This window comes from Crassostrea angulata, chromosome 8 (genome assembly GCF_025612915.1).
Source record: "Crassostrea angulata isolate pt1a10 chromosome 8, ASM2561291v2, whole genome shotgun sequence".
Classification (NCBI taxonomy): Eukaryota; Metazoa; Mollusca; class Bivalvia; order Ostreida; family Ostreidae; genus Magallana; species Magallana angulata.
Genome location: NC_069118.1, coordinates 47,651,682 through 47,667,003, shown reverse-complemented (window position 1 = coordinate 47,667,003; position 15,322 = coordinate 47,651,682). Strand labels below are relative to the sequence as shown.

Sequence of the window (15,322 nt, the reverse complement as noted above, 5' to 3'; positions counted from 1 at the left end):
ATGGATGATCATGAGGAGGCATGTAACTTTCTTGACAGAAAAATAAATATTTTTCATTGTTTAATATTTGATAATTTTGTTATGTGATCTAATTAAGCTTAAAGGTAGCTTTTAGAAGTAACCAAACATATGAACTTTCCTTGTTAATCAGAATTAACGTAGATTTTTGTGTGTATAGATTATACTTGGTTATCATGGGTTTGGTTTCCGTTGTTTGCAAAGAAGGGTGGAATAACAGTTCAGAAAGAATATACTACCTTAATCATAGCACGCCTGTGATCAGTAATATATATTTTTACCTAAATTGTACATGAACAATAATGTAACATAATATAACATAAGCAATTTTATTTGTTATGCCTTTCATTGTGTTTTTTTTTCCAGATAAGATCAATGTTGTATTTTGAAGAATTGCATATTTGTTCTATCAATATCCTAACTTCATAATTCCATTATTGCTTTGTGTTTGATTAATGTTGTTTTTTGAATAACGCTAACATTATTTTATACATCAGGGCCGGTTGTTGATAGTCTTAAAGGTCGTCGACAGTGTTTGAATCTTCAGGAACTGAGGAGAATTGTACAGTATCTTTGATGTCGTAAGAACTTATCCCCGGTTTGTGTGAACTGTGATCGGCTGCAAGCGTCTTTTCAGACCTTAGTCGAACTTTATCTGGAGGCTGGGGAAAAATTGAAAACAATTTAACTCGATGGGGACTTTGTCTGTTTATTGAGAAAATAATCTGAATTTCACAGTTATGTATGGTGTCCGTAATGGGGCCACTTTGAATTTCGCACTTTCGCCTTTAGGGCGAAGGAGCGAAAGTGCGAGTTGCGAAGGCAAAAATGCGATGATGCGAAGGCAACGGTGCGAAAGTGCAAAGATGCGACTGCGAACCGCAAAGATATGAAGGCGAAGGAATGATACTGTAAACGCTCATTTGCCTTTGCAACTTCGCACTCCCGCTTTCGCACTTCTGCCTTCGCTATGTGCGTATGCAACGTTCTTTATCGTTTAAAGATAATTTTAGCTATTAAAATTGCGCCTGCAACCCCCCCCCCCCCCCAAAAAAAAAACAACAACAAAAAAACAAAACAACATAATTATGAGAAAATATTTCTAATAAATTAAAATCTAAACACTTTGTCCTATAAATAAATTCAAATGTGTCTTTTTTTAAAGCATGGTACACATCTATTATGGCGGGCATTGCATAGCATATGCATAGATTACATAATAATAAGGCTTAGCCAGCACTGGTAAAAAGTTTTGTCATATAACCCAATAAAATATTTAATATTTAATGAACTTCCATAAGCAAAGTGGCCGCCAAATTACCCTGCGCATGCATAGTAATAACATCCGATAACATTCAGCAAACCTCGGGCGAGTTCGATACCAGCATCAAATATAATTATGTTGTCGACCAAGAAAGAGAATAAAACGCTAAGGCGAAGAAGCGATGGCAAGATTGCAAAGAATGCGAATGCAAAGGAGCGATAGTAGCTAGTATAACTCAGTCGCCTTTGCAACTTCGCATTTTCGCCCTCGCCTCTTCGCCCTCGCATCTTCGTACCTTCGTTCCCTCTATCGCCTTCGCAACGTCGCACTTACGCCTTTGCAACATTTCACTCTCGCATCTTCACCCTAAAGGCGAAAGTGTGAAGGTCGAAGAAGCCCCTCTTGAATGAGATCTTTTTTTGGTATACAAGAGAGAATTTTAAAAAGTGAATGTTATTTTATCAAATTAAATTAAGGTTATCCGATCCTCAGCCTCAAAGTATTTTTTGCATCATAGACATGTCATTTATCCTTCAACCTTTATAAATCAAATAAAATAAAATGAAATTTTTTATGGTATCTATGCATTTTACGAAGTTAATGCAATTTTTGCCAAGATAAATATAATGGAATAAATATACAAGTTGAGATCAAATTAAAAAGACGAAAATAGGTTGTACGGGTGCATCAGTGGCTCGAACTCCCTTTAGGTACTAGGTCTCCGTGGGGCCACTAAGCCAAGCAGGTCGTTGCGATCATGAGCGCAAGATGAATACTACAATGCTAAATAAATTTATCTATATTTAAAACATATATATGGTTCGAATAAAAAAGTTCCGGATTATGTAAAGTTGTCAAACTTTTCTGAGGATCGGAGATTGTTTAATACATGTAATTTATTATGTTTAATGAAATACATTTCAGAAAACGACACATATATAGAAAGACTGAGAAAGAATTATTTGTAAATGTACATGATGTTGATCTATTATAGACATTGTACACATTTCATTATTGTATTATATTGCCGACATCTTGTTCATAAAAATCGTAAAAAATGATTTCTTTACAACGGTTTTATCAATAAACACAAATGTACTGACTGAAAAACAATACCGAGCATTTTATTTGTACATGTGTGTGTGTGTGTGTGTGTGTGTGTGTGTGTGTGTGTGTGTGTGTGTGTGTGTGTGTGTGTGTGTGTGTGTGTGTGTGTGAGAGAGAGAGAGACGAATGGATATCGATGAATACATGTATATTAATTCTGGTTGTTACGCGGCATTTGATTGGATAATTTTTTTTCTTCAAATTTATGTATCCTGGTTTGCACGTCACAATGCACCTATGTCAAAAACGTACTAATTAGCTCGACGTTACGATTGAAATTAGAACAGACTAATATCATTTTTAAAAGTAAAACACGCTCAATTTGTACAGGCCAACATCCCAATGACTCAAGATATTCCTTGACCATATTCTAAATGTGACAGGGCAATCCCACTTCTACAGCACGGCGTGTATCCAACCATGTATAACGTCAGTGATGCCTTGTTCCACTTTTCTGGATACAGTTGATTTTGCTCGAATAATGACTGTGTACAGTTAAGCGCTTTATAAGGAACTTTTTTGCGTCTGGGTTTAATTTTACTAGCCCCGACATAAACAATCGAGTCATCAGAGAAGAACTGAGACGTTTTGGTGTAAATATTGAAGAACCTTAAGCAGCTTGAAACAGATGTGTCGATCAGCAATAAGAGAACGTAATAGGAAAAATACTGAGGTTACAAAGATTTTTTCCAGCGATTGATACCTTACGTTGTCCAACACAACTTAAAGATTACTTAAAACTCCATGATATCGACATTAACAACTCGTCTATCTATTGTAGAGCTAATTGTTTAGAACACAGTTTGATTTGTTTTCAATTTCAACAAGGTTTACTTTCATTTGCCTTTTTTCTCCGTTGCAGTCTCAGCCGTACCAATTCGGCACCTATAAAGTCTTTAAAAAAGACACGACCCCAAATTAAAAAAATCTTCGATCAATTAAAAAATTCATGTGTTAAATTGTACCATATACCAATAATTAGGATGCAATCATTGTAGAGCGCGTAGATTCGAGCGCGGCTTTATGTTCTCTAGAAAGGAATAAATGCTTTCATGTATTTAGGATTTGCCTGTCCATTTCTTTGAAGATCTATCAGTACGTCGATCTACAAAGTGTGATATTTTATTTAAGTAGACCTGAGCTTATTATTGGCGAAACCTACTTTTTTAAATGCTTTTATTCAAATATTTCAATAGTCACTAACTTCAATACCATTATCATATGACTTCAAGATCTAAAGTAATGGAATAACACATTTTTGTTTATAAAATTGATATATCAGGCACATATCATCGTGAGGGAAAGGCCATGAGGGGAGAGGGGGTTGGCCCTACTACTGTTTTTAAACTTACATACAGAAAGTTAAATGTTGTAGGAGTCCCCCACTCTTAAGGGGATCATATGTGAAAAGAACACGTGGTAATATAAACAAAATAAACGTTAAGGTAGAAGTTTGTTTAGTTAAACCTACCCCCCCCCACGAATTAGAAAATAAACAAACAACAGATTGACCCAAAAACCTATACGACTCCCCTCCCCCCCCCCCAAAAAAAAAACAAAACAAAAAAAAAACAACCGAAAAAAAACCCCAACAAAACAAAACAAAATACATCATATCCTTATCCTTGAAGATGAATAGGAGGGTTTATCTAGTACCTTTAATTTTTAGCTCACCTGAGCTGAAAGCTTTTCTGATCACTTTTTGTCCGGTGTCCGCTCGTCCGCTCGTCCGTCCGTCTGTCCGTCTGTCTGCCTGTAAACCTTTTACATTTTCAACTTCGTCTCCTGAACCACTTGGCCAATTTCAACCAAACTTGGCACAAAGCATCATTTGGTAAAGGGAATTCAAGATTTATAAAATAAAGGGGCATGTTTTATTTTAAGGTGAAATGATTAGGATTTATTGAAAATTTGGTGATATTTTAAAAAAATCTTCTGCTAAAAAACCATAAGGCCAGAAAAGATGTGGAAGCATCCTCAGATAGTGTAGATTCAATTTTGTTCAAATAATGGTCCCTGGGGATAAGGTGGGGCCACAATGGGGAGGTCAAAGATTTACATATGAGTATATAAATAGAATTAAACGTTCTAAATTAGCTTTTTAAAAAACAATTAGACAGAAAAGCTGCAACTTGTGTGGAAGCATCCCAGATAGTGTAGATTCAAGTTTGTTCAAATCATGGTCCCCATTGGGAAAAATGGGGCCACAAGGGGTGGGGGTGTGAAAGCTTTACATAAGAATTTATAGAGTTAAACCTTAAAAATTTACTTCTCAAAAACCAATAGGCCAGACTAGCTAAAACATGTGTGGAAGCATCCTCAGATAGTGTGAATTCACGTTTGTTCAAATCATGGTCCCCATGGGTAAGATTGGGCTTTAATTCATATATTTAAAAAAAGTACCTGTGAATTTTATATTAATGTCCCTTAATATGTGATGTTATATATTTATTTATTACTTAAATATGTCTGAATGTTTTAATAATACTATAAAGATCACCGTTTCCGCCTTTGTCAAATAAAAAGTAGCCATTATCTGACAAATCTGGGAATTTGGGCATAAAAAACAACCTTGATAAGACTCCTTGATACATTTCAAAGAACTATATATGGTATGGGCCTAAAATGGCCCCCTAACTCATTTTACTTTAATTCTTTGTTTTCTTTGTACAGATACGAATGGGAAATATAGAGCGCATATATATATATATATATATATATATATATATATATATATATATATATATATATATATATATATATATATATATATATATATATATATATATATATATATATATATATATATGCGCTCTATATTTCCCATTCGTAAAAAGATGAGAAAAACGGCAATTTTTGACTGATTCTGATTGAATTATAGAAATAGCGTCACTTCCCACGTCATATACTGCAAGTGAGTGCAAATAAATCAAATAAAAATGTGAAAAATATATTTTGTATCAACTCTTCTAAAAATTAACGTAACATTTTAATGTACCCGAAACACTTTAAAAAATGGCGAATTATGAGGGCCAAATTTAACTAGTATCATATATAGTTCTTTATACATTTCAAGCAAAATCCCATAGGGTCCTATGTTATAAATAAACAACTTTGAGATGACCCGTTAAATAAACGGTATGGTAAATGTCTTATTTTTTTTTATCTTAAAATAATAATTATTTCAGTAGAAATTCATGTAAAAAATTTCATTCAAAAATCTAGTGTAGAACAAATTAGACCCAGCCTCGTTAAGATAATTGATTGATTGTGATAATATGTTTTCCAAGGTTAAGAAACTTAATTAACTTGTTTAATGTAATCAAAGCTTGCTCAGTTGATTTGTATGTATACATAGAAGTATGTTACATCGTTTCTTATCACTTAACTATTCTTCATTACACAGTTCACTGTGAAAGTAAACAATAATATAATAAGTAATGACAAATGAATGCTCTACCAAGGTTTAAGGTTCTTCATTCAATATATAAATTATTATATTTATAATAAATATTTTCTTTGATAAGGGACTATGTGCGTTGTTATGCATTTTTCGCTCCCAAAATTAAAGTTTTATAAAGAGCTGTTCAAACAAGGTGGAAAATTATTAAAATCATATCGAAAACAAGTGTGTAAAAGATTATCACCACAGTGACGTTATAATGTAGAAAGGAGGTCATGAAGATTGTCTTATTCTGATAAATTGATGTTTTATAGCAAACTGTGGGTGTTTTCCGATGTTTTTTTTTTAAACTGGGAAACATCAAGCGCAGGCTTGGTCAAGTGTCATTTTCTAGTTTGAAAAACATATGTTCAAATATTATTTGAACTGACCTGCCCTCTGTACTTCCGAATGCACAATATAAAGAAAAAATGACAATATTTTCATTACAGCTTTATCCAATGTTTTGCATTTAGTCAAAGTGGTAAATCAGTAAAACACCCTTATAACGAAGTGCCAGGAACGGGCGACTTTACTTCGTTATAAGCGTAATTCGTTATATCCGTCAAGTTTACAACTTATTATATAGTCATGGGGAATGAAAATCACTTCGCTAAAAGCGTCAATTCATTATAAGGGTGTTTGCAATAACCGTGTTTTACTGCAGTTTAAAATTTGCGGGAATTGGGTCATTTATAGGTGACGTCATAGATAAACAGCAAATGAGTAAAATCAATGATGACTCAAACCAAGATTAAAATGATAGGCATTCTGTGTACATTGATTTATGAAGATTTGATTTGTATACAATACTATTTTAAAAATGGTTAAAATTGGGGACAATTGAATATAGTCCTTTGCACAGATTATGTAGTGCATGAAATCATGAACATTTTATAATTGGTAAGAAAATCTAACCAAATAGACAGTGTTTAAAACATTGGAATCTTAAAATGAATATAATTTACATCCATTTATTAATCAAAGAGATGTAGAAATGAAAGGATACGCTTCTAGAATTTTATTTAGGCAGAAAATTCTGATGGCTTTGCTGCATTTCCAACATGTAACAAATCGAATTTTTTTTATTTTGTTATCATGAAAAGAAAGAGTATTTACGGGACTAAAATCTTTATCCTGTAAAATCGCTAAAATTCATGAGCTGGTAGGGACCTCATCTCATGGTAGTGGCAACGTTAAATCATTGAACCTCCTCAACTCGGAGGTATAAATAAGGTTGAATTTAATTAAATTATTAGTATGACATCTTGTAGAATGAATAAAATTAAAAAAAATACACGTTATTTTTCGATCAGAATCTCTGCAGTATGTTTTTCCAATTTTTCATAACACGTTTTCGGTCGATTTAATTTTTGGTTGTTCCTAATATATACCTAAACAACAGAAAATTAAAATATCTATACTACTATATTAAAACAAAAGACTCGAATTTTTAAGTTTTTAATACCGAGAAATCGGAAGAATACTGTCTTTTGTTTTATATATTTTAAACATCATTGGTACTTGAAGATTACCAATTTGTTTTTATTTTTTCTCAGTTAAGCTTCGCTAATTAATAATCTACGAAAATTCCTCAAAAAATCTCGGAAATAACCTGGATTCTTTTGATTTTACAATCTTGCGCTTGCCCAATACATTCACGCTAACGGGATCTTTAGTTTATGTTTCCACAATATCACATCTGCATGTATAAACTCAGAAATGATAATACAAATACGGGTAAATTTTCATTGGACGTTTGCTATATATTCTGTTCATATAAATTATATATAATATTCATTTCAACTAGGTACTTACTTTCATCTTCGTGATGACAAAACTTATTTGATTACATGCAAAAAGTTACATTATATTTGTTAGGAGAGTAAAGATAAAATATGTTTTATCGTAAAAATGAATAATGTCCTACAGACCCAGTTTTACAAAGAATATACGTGTACGTTGGTGAAAAAGTGTTGAATTCTTCCATTCTATGGATTAAAATTTTTAGTTGAAAGGTATTTGCAGTCTCATAAAGGTTTGTTGTGATGTATTTGATTGTTATTTTCAAGGCAACATCATTCATTCACTTTCTCCAAAATCGCTTTGGAGCGATTCTGCAATTTTCTACTACTTTACGGGTATAAGGGAGGGCCTTTCCCGAGACACAGTTATGTTATTCAAACTAAAGAAAGTATAGTGAAATTAATAGCATTATTGTAAGCTTATAGCTTTGTTATGTAAATGTCAACAATTAGGTGTGTCGATGTACCTATTTTGTAAATGTCCGATATGCAATGTCAACCCGTGCACGCACGGGTCAAAGTCTAGTATATTTTTAATCAAGTATTATGTGCAAAACTCATGCAGGAAACAGTTGTCATTTACTGTAAACGTACTACATTTGGCTGTGTATTCTATTTAGCGCTTTTGGCGGAATGCAGCTTCCGCTAAATCAAGTACAGCGGTAAATGCCATGCACATGTTTGTATAAGAATAGTCACTTTCAGGAATACGCTAATTCAAATCAAATTCTAAAAAGTTGTTTAAAGACTTATTTTACCAAATATCGTACACGCCAAAAATAAAACGTTTACAGTAATTTATAAACTGATGAAAAACGACGGCCGCACCATTTCAAATTATATATTTTTATTAATTTTTATTTTCATTCCGATCATAATAATAAATGTACCATCAAAACATCATGTCTCAAATTTAACACAAATAGTAAATAAACTCTCAGTCATAATCTCATTTTATTTAGATCATTGTTATGACACCACCGTCCGTGTGCTACATAAACAAATATTGCAAGTAAAAAAATAAAGCACAAAGTACTAGTATTATTTCAATAAAAATATTTCAAATTGTAATCGGTAAAGCAAAACAATTATTTAATGGATTAGTGCACATTCCATCAATTACCATTTTGTTACAGCAAACTTTGTATTTTATATGTTTTATAGCGACTTTGTAAAACACAGTGCTAATCAGAAAAATCTCACTCTAGACAAAGTTATACATGTGTGACAGACTTGTGGTATTAAAAAACATTGTTTAGTGTTCCTTGACTCTGAGGCAAAATACGTACAGGTATGATACCTGTTCAATTCATTTTAATTGTATTAAAAAATAATGGAATATAATACTTCTTAAATCATACAATTTTTTTCAGTATATGAACAGGTTTCTCAAAATATTTGTTAGTCGTTCGAAGGAAATAAATGCTTCAAAATGAGCAATTTTCCAAACCATAATTATATTTAATAGAAAAGAAAGTACTTTTTTGATTAATACCCTTAGATTTAAGAATATATGTTAAAAAAACTCGTAAGTAATGAAAATATTATACAGTGGTTTTATTAATTGGTCATGTTGGCCTTACCTAACGGTCTGAACCCTGGGGTCATTAATTTCACAATTTAGGTAGAGATCTTAATGTAAATCATAACCACGCATTAGGGTTTCTCAAATATATATGGGAGTAGAGAAGAATGTCTAAGAATTAACACATTTTTACTGTCTAGCTACGTTGGCTCTGTTCTACGATGTGAACACTTAGCCCAAGGTCACTTTACTCTGTCCCGAGTTTTTGCTTCCGGGGATTTTGCATTGCATCAGCCATAACGAAGCCTGATGATAACGTTAAAAAATTGCGCGAGGTGTCCCGAGTACTTCCGAATGGAGAAAAGATGTAAACATTTCCCAATAAAAATCTCCGTAAGAAATTTGTTTTCGTTTCTGTAAACTTTAAAAAGTGAAAAGGGATAATTGAAGTGGAAAAGAAGGACTAAATAAGGATTTTCAGATGTACATGTATATCATAGCAAAATAAAGTATATGTTGTTGTGGTATGTGTATGCATGCGTGCGTGCATTTTACCCATTTAACCCGCGGATAGGTAAAGGCAACTCCGACTGTAATGACCGTCGATATTATGATTAATATAAAAATTGTTTATTTTTATGAAACGAGTGCTGAATGTTAATATCAAGTGAATGTGTTCGCGATGATATTATCTTTATACTTCAGAATGTAGTCGATCTTTGAAGCTGCCTCGCCATGGTATCACGTGACAGTTAAAAATAGATAACTATTTTACCTTAACAAAAAATCAAAGAGTGTAACATTACCCCGAAGCTCATTTGTATGTATGATACAATAATTCGATCGGCAATTACACAGCTAATTGTGCCACATACGTTTCACATATGTTTGAACTTAACACATGTACAACATACGTTAAACATATGTGACACTCATGTGAAGTCAAACCGTATGTTACACATATGTTGAGAAACGCATGGTTAACATACGTGTGATAACATACGTTCAACATCAAATATGTTTAACATACGTTAGATTTTACATATGTTAAACGTATGTGAACCATATGTTTTACATATGTAAATCTCAACCACATGTTACACATATGTTAATAAACACATGGTTAACATGAGTTCTAAAAACCATATGTTACACGTGAGTTAATAATATATGTTTTACATATGTGTGAAGGCATGCATTTGAATAACTTGACAAATTATCTGCATGCGTGGAAAGTTAATGAAATTTACACAGTAAAATTATCGCAAATATACCTCGGATCCTTCCCCTCGGGAAAACACATTTATCCTCGGACCCCCCCCCCCCCCCCCCGGAAACATTTCTTGATCCGCGCATGATCTGCATGTACATGTTGCTTTATCACTCTTGTCTCTGAAATGAATGCATGTGTGAAGAAAAGCCTTGCTACTGTGCATGTTTATTGGTTTAAATTTTTTATGTAGTTATGCATAAATGAAGTTGTTTCATTAACAGAATCCACGTGTCTTCTTAAAATTAATTCGATAAGGAATCCGGAATTAATACGAAATCGGTTTTAGTTTTGTCGATGACAAAACATACGTCACATTTTTACGTCACGGAGGCAGCAGATCGAACATGCAGGATGAATTTAGCAGAGGTAATGATTTAAAACTCCGTGATATCATCGACATTTGTAGCTCATCTATCCATTGTAGAGCTAATTTTTGAGAACGCAATGCAATTTGTTTCTAATTTCAAAAGGCGTAAATAAATATCTCGTACCTGAGTTTTTTATTGGATTTCTTAAAAGTTACAGTAGTCAGTGACTTGATTTAGTTTTTAAAACACAAGGTCCACAAGCAGTTTTATTTGCATTGCCCTACCCCCCCCCCCTGCCCCTCTACTCTCCTCGTTGTAGTTTGTAGTTGAAATCCATACCATTTACATGCAACAACTTGTAAAATCAAAAAATCTCTGAAAGAAAAAAAAAATGAAAGAATATAGAAAAATGGTGATGTCACAAACGTTTAACGCTGTTAAGTGCAACATCAAAAGCGACAATTAAAGATCATGTTTGTGGCTGTTACAGTGGCTCTTCAATTAATTTGAACTTACCCATATGATAATACAGTAATTTTATGTATTATTCACATTTGCAGACAACGCTTGTTATTCAGTTTTTATGCACACACCGCTGCAGTTATGGGACTTTATCTTTCAAAAAATAAGGATCCAATGCTTAAACGCAATTTCATATTATATATAAGAAAATATAACACTAATGATGATATTAGTATGATATATCCTATCATACATGATTGTAGTGTATCATACGATATCTGTTATTGTATAATATGATGGTTTATCATATGATATGGTATCAAGTATCATGTATTATTATTGCATGATTATGAGGGAGATATGAAGATGTTTTCCCCAGTTAAAATCATATTGACCGAGGGCATATCATATAATACATATTTATTATTGTAACTGTAACAGTAACTTGATCCAAAGGGTCAAATCACTTCGAGTTGCCAGGCGCGGATCACCAGGTCAAACGAGACGCGTCTTTTAAAAAGTTTTAATTACAAAACTTTGTTTTTAAACTAAACTGTATGACGTTTACTGATTTAACGTTGCCCTCGGGAAATATGATTTTCCCTGCGGGAATAAATCTTTATCTCCCTCACAATCATGCAATAGAAATATTATTTCTTATCAATTTATTTTATCTACTGATATCATTTTGTATTATATGATATGACATTGTATCATATGATACATGTAGGATATTGTATTAAATAACTAATCATATCATCTGATGCAATTTGTTTTTATGCAATATGATATTGAATCAGACATGTTTTATATTTTATCAGTGAATCAATAACATAAGATACAATACCATACATGTATGATACACTATAAAAAACCCTAATTCTGCATTCGTCACCTATACACTTCAGTTCACCATCCAAGACTGTGGTTGTGTATTGGTATCAAAAGATCCACCAGCCATGCATTTGTTGAAATTAGGACAGTAACTGAAATTTGGTTATCGATGAGCAATTGTCATTATCTCATAATACTCAAACAATGATTTCTTATTATTTAAATAATAACAAAACATCAACAAAACGAATCCTCTATTTTATAACAAACTACAAGTACAATTGCAAATTTTTACTCTATAAATTTGTTTACATATTTTAAGAGAACAACAAATATTAAAAACAATACGAAATCATTTTAATATTTTCTACAATCAATTTTGTCTTAATAGATATAACTATAAAGTTGTTTTTTTCGAGCAGAGTGTGTATATACATGTAATAAGCTATTGATTGAAAATATTAATAAAAGTATAAATAGATGGCCTATTCTACTATTAGAAAGTGAATAAGGTTTTGAAATTTGAAGAAAAGGTAATTTAAATCAATACATGTTTTCTATCGAGGTGAAAAAAGGGCTAAAATAAAAAATAAAAAACCTGAAATGAGAATGCATGCATTTTAACAAAATCCTTCAGGAAAAATATTTATATTTTTCAGTGTTTTTCACTCTGTGTAAATTTCAAATTTTAAAAATTACATTTCATAATGGAAAAATATAAGTAACAAGAAATAATTCTTCAACTTTAACGGAGAGTACGGTCAGTACATGATTAATTCAATCATAATGATTAATTCAATCACAATGATTAACTCAATCATAATGATTGACAATCATAATGATTAATTCAATCAAAATGATTAATTCAATCGTAATGATTAAATCAATCATAATGATTAATTCAATCGTGTAAATTTCAAATTTTACATTTCATAATGGAAAAATATAAGTAACAAGAAATAATTCTTCAACTTTAACGGGGAGTACGGTCAGTACATGATTAATTCAATCATAATGATTAATTCAATCACAATGATTAACTCAATCATAATGATTGACAATCATAATGATTAATTCAATCAAAATGATTAATTCAATCGTAATGATTAAATCAATCATAATGATTAATTCAATCGTAATGATGAATTCAATCGTAATGATTAAATCAATCATAATGATAAATCAATCATAATAATTAAATCAATCGTAAAGCCCCCCGAGCATAAGTGGATGTGATCGAATGTCCGACTATAATGATCTCCCCATAAAAGACAAAGAATTATTTCTCATTCATCAACAACTTTTTTTTTCTATTTTTATTCAACTTACAAACACATTGCATTGCACAAAATCATTTGATCTGGAGAAAATTTATGGGTGATTTCAAATTTTTCAATGCCAAAAAAAAAATAGCTGGAGCATATCTTGTTACCCTGCACTCATACTTGTTTATCACCTTTTTATTGCTTCATGATTTTTAAGAAGTAACTTCTTTCACACCTTGATCAAAAACATCCCAATAAATACTAGCCCCTGCAACCTGTGCATCCATCAAACTCTTTGTAAAACGTCCTTATGCTGCCATTTTACCATTTTTGTTCTTCCACATCTGAATTATCTCGAGGACTTGGGTAGACACCGAGAATAGATTTACCATTCGAATCCCATCGATGTCGGCTTGTCTCAGCTGCAAAACTGACCCAAATATAACAATACCAGTACCCACAACTTTGTTGAATTTGAGCAGGTTTGTATCCGTCAGAACATGAGTTTTCTGGTTGTCTGTCAGACTTGCTAAATGATCTGATGATGACAAAAAATTAATAAATAAGTAAAAAGAAATTCATAATTTTTAAAAACCCAATTGATTTTATTATATATTTTACTATTAGAATTTTTTTTTTTTTATTTGACCATTTGATTCCATTTAGCAATAACTTTAATATGTAGAACAGAAAAAGAAATCCCTAGGGCAGAAGTTGTAAAAAAATGTAAAAAATGTGCCAAATTGATAAACTTCAAAATCTCATAAAGTCCTATGTTAAAAATTAACAAACTTTGAGATGACCCTTTAAACAAACGTTGTTGTAATTGTCTTATTTTTTTTTAATCTCAAATTTTATCTAATTATATCAGTAGAAATTCATGTAAAAAAATTAATTGGAAAAGCTAGGGCAGAACAAATTAGACCCGGCCTCGTTAGTATGGTCTGTAGCATTCCAAATGTTTTAAGTGAATTAAGAAAACAAAACAAACGTATGACGATTATACAAGAAAGATCATAGTAAGATGATGTGCCCACAGTTCTGTGCTATGTGAATTTTGAAATAAAAGACATCAATCAACCAAACTTGGTGTTAATTTATTAAGACCCGACACTCTAGACCACGTTATAAAATGATATTGTTATTATAAATCCAAAGAGCGTTTCGGCTTCTTAATATGATTTTTCTGATTTTTAACTTTTTAACTTTTAGGGCACGACTCCTCTTCAAGGTCCATCGATTATGGTTTTTCGTCATTGAATGATCATTTTGCTGATTTTCTTGTGTTTATTGTAGGCAAATATGTTCATTAGAAATCATTTTGTTGCATATTGCTCCATTTTTTAAGGACAATCTAGTATTTGAAAATGCACTTTATAAACCCTTAATGCTATTCACGCTATAATTTGCGTCACGTTTGAATCACAATGAAAACGCATGTGTTTGTCTCCTTATAAAAGTTACCTTCATTCTTTGAATTACAATGGTGAATTCCATCCCATAACAAAGATATAAATTTTCATTTGTTTTCTCCTTTGGAAAGTTTTTCCTTTTCATGAATATTGATGAAGGCAGAGTAAAAGCGACCCCAAATGCGCATGTCTGCGGGAAATCAGGTGATCGTTATATTTTGCTTACTAGAATTATATATCCGTCTTAATTTAGAATATGCTTAACTTAATTTGAAATGTATACATGTATCATGTCAGTGTAATACGTTTGTCATTCACAATAACCTTACTTTTGCATGTTTAAATCGGATAACTAACTGTATACAAGAACTAAATAAAGATTTATATGGAAAACTCATTGGCCTACGTCATTGTTGAGGAAGTAAAATATACATGCCCACACGCTCTTTTTTTTCTTCTTCTTCTTTTGTTTGTATTTGTATATAGGACACATTTATGCTTTACTGAAAAAACTATATCCTTCGTGAAACTTTAACAATTATGGAAGTGAGACACTCATAAATTTTTGTATGATAAACTAAATTTAGCTGTCAAAATCACGTAATAA

The 15,322-nt window shown here is 31.8% G+C and overlaps 1 pseudogene; it reads left to right on the top strand.

Moving 5' to 3' along the window:
• Nucleotides 1-10,871, top strand: LOC128161035 (uncharacterized; annotated as a pseudogene).
• Nucleotides 10,872-15,322: the final 4,451 nt, after the last annotated feature.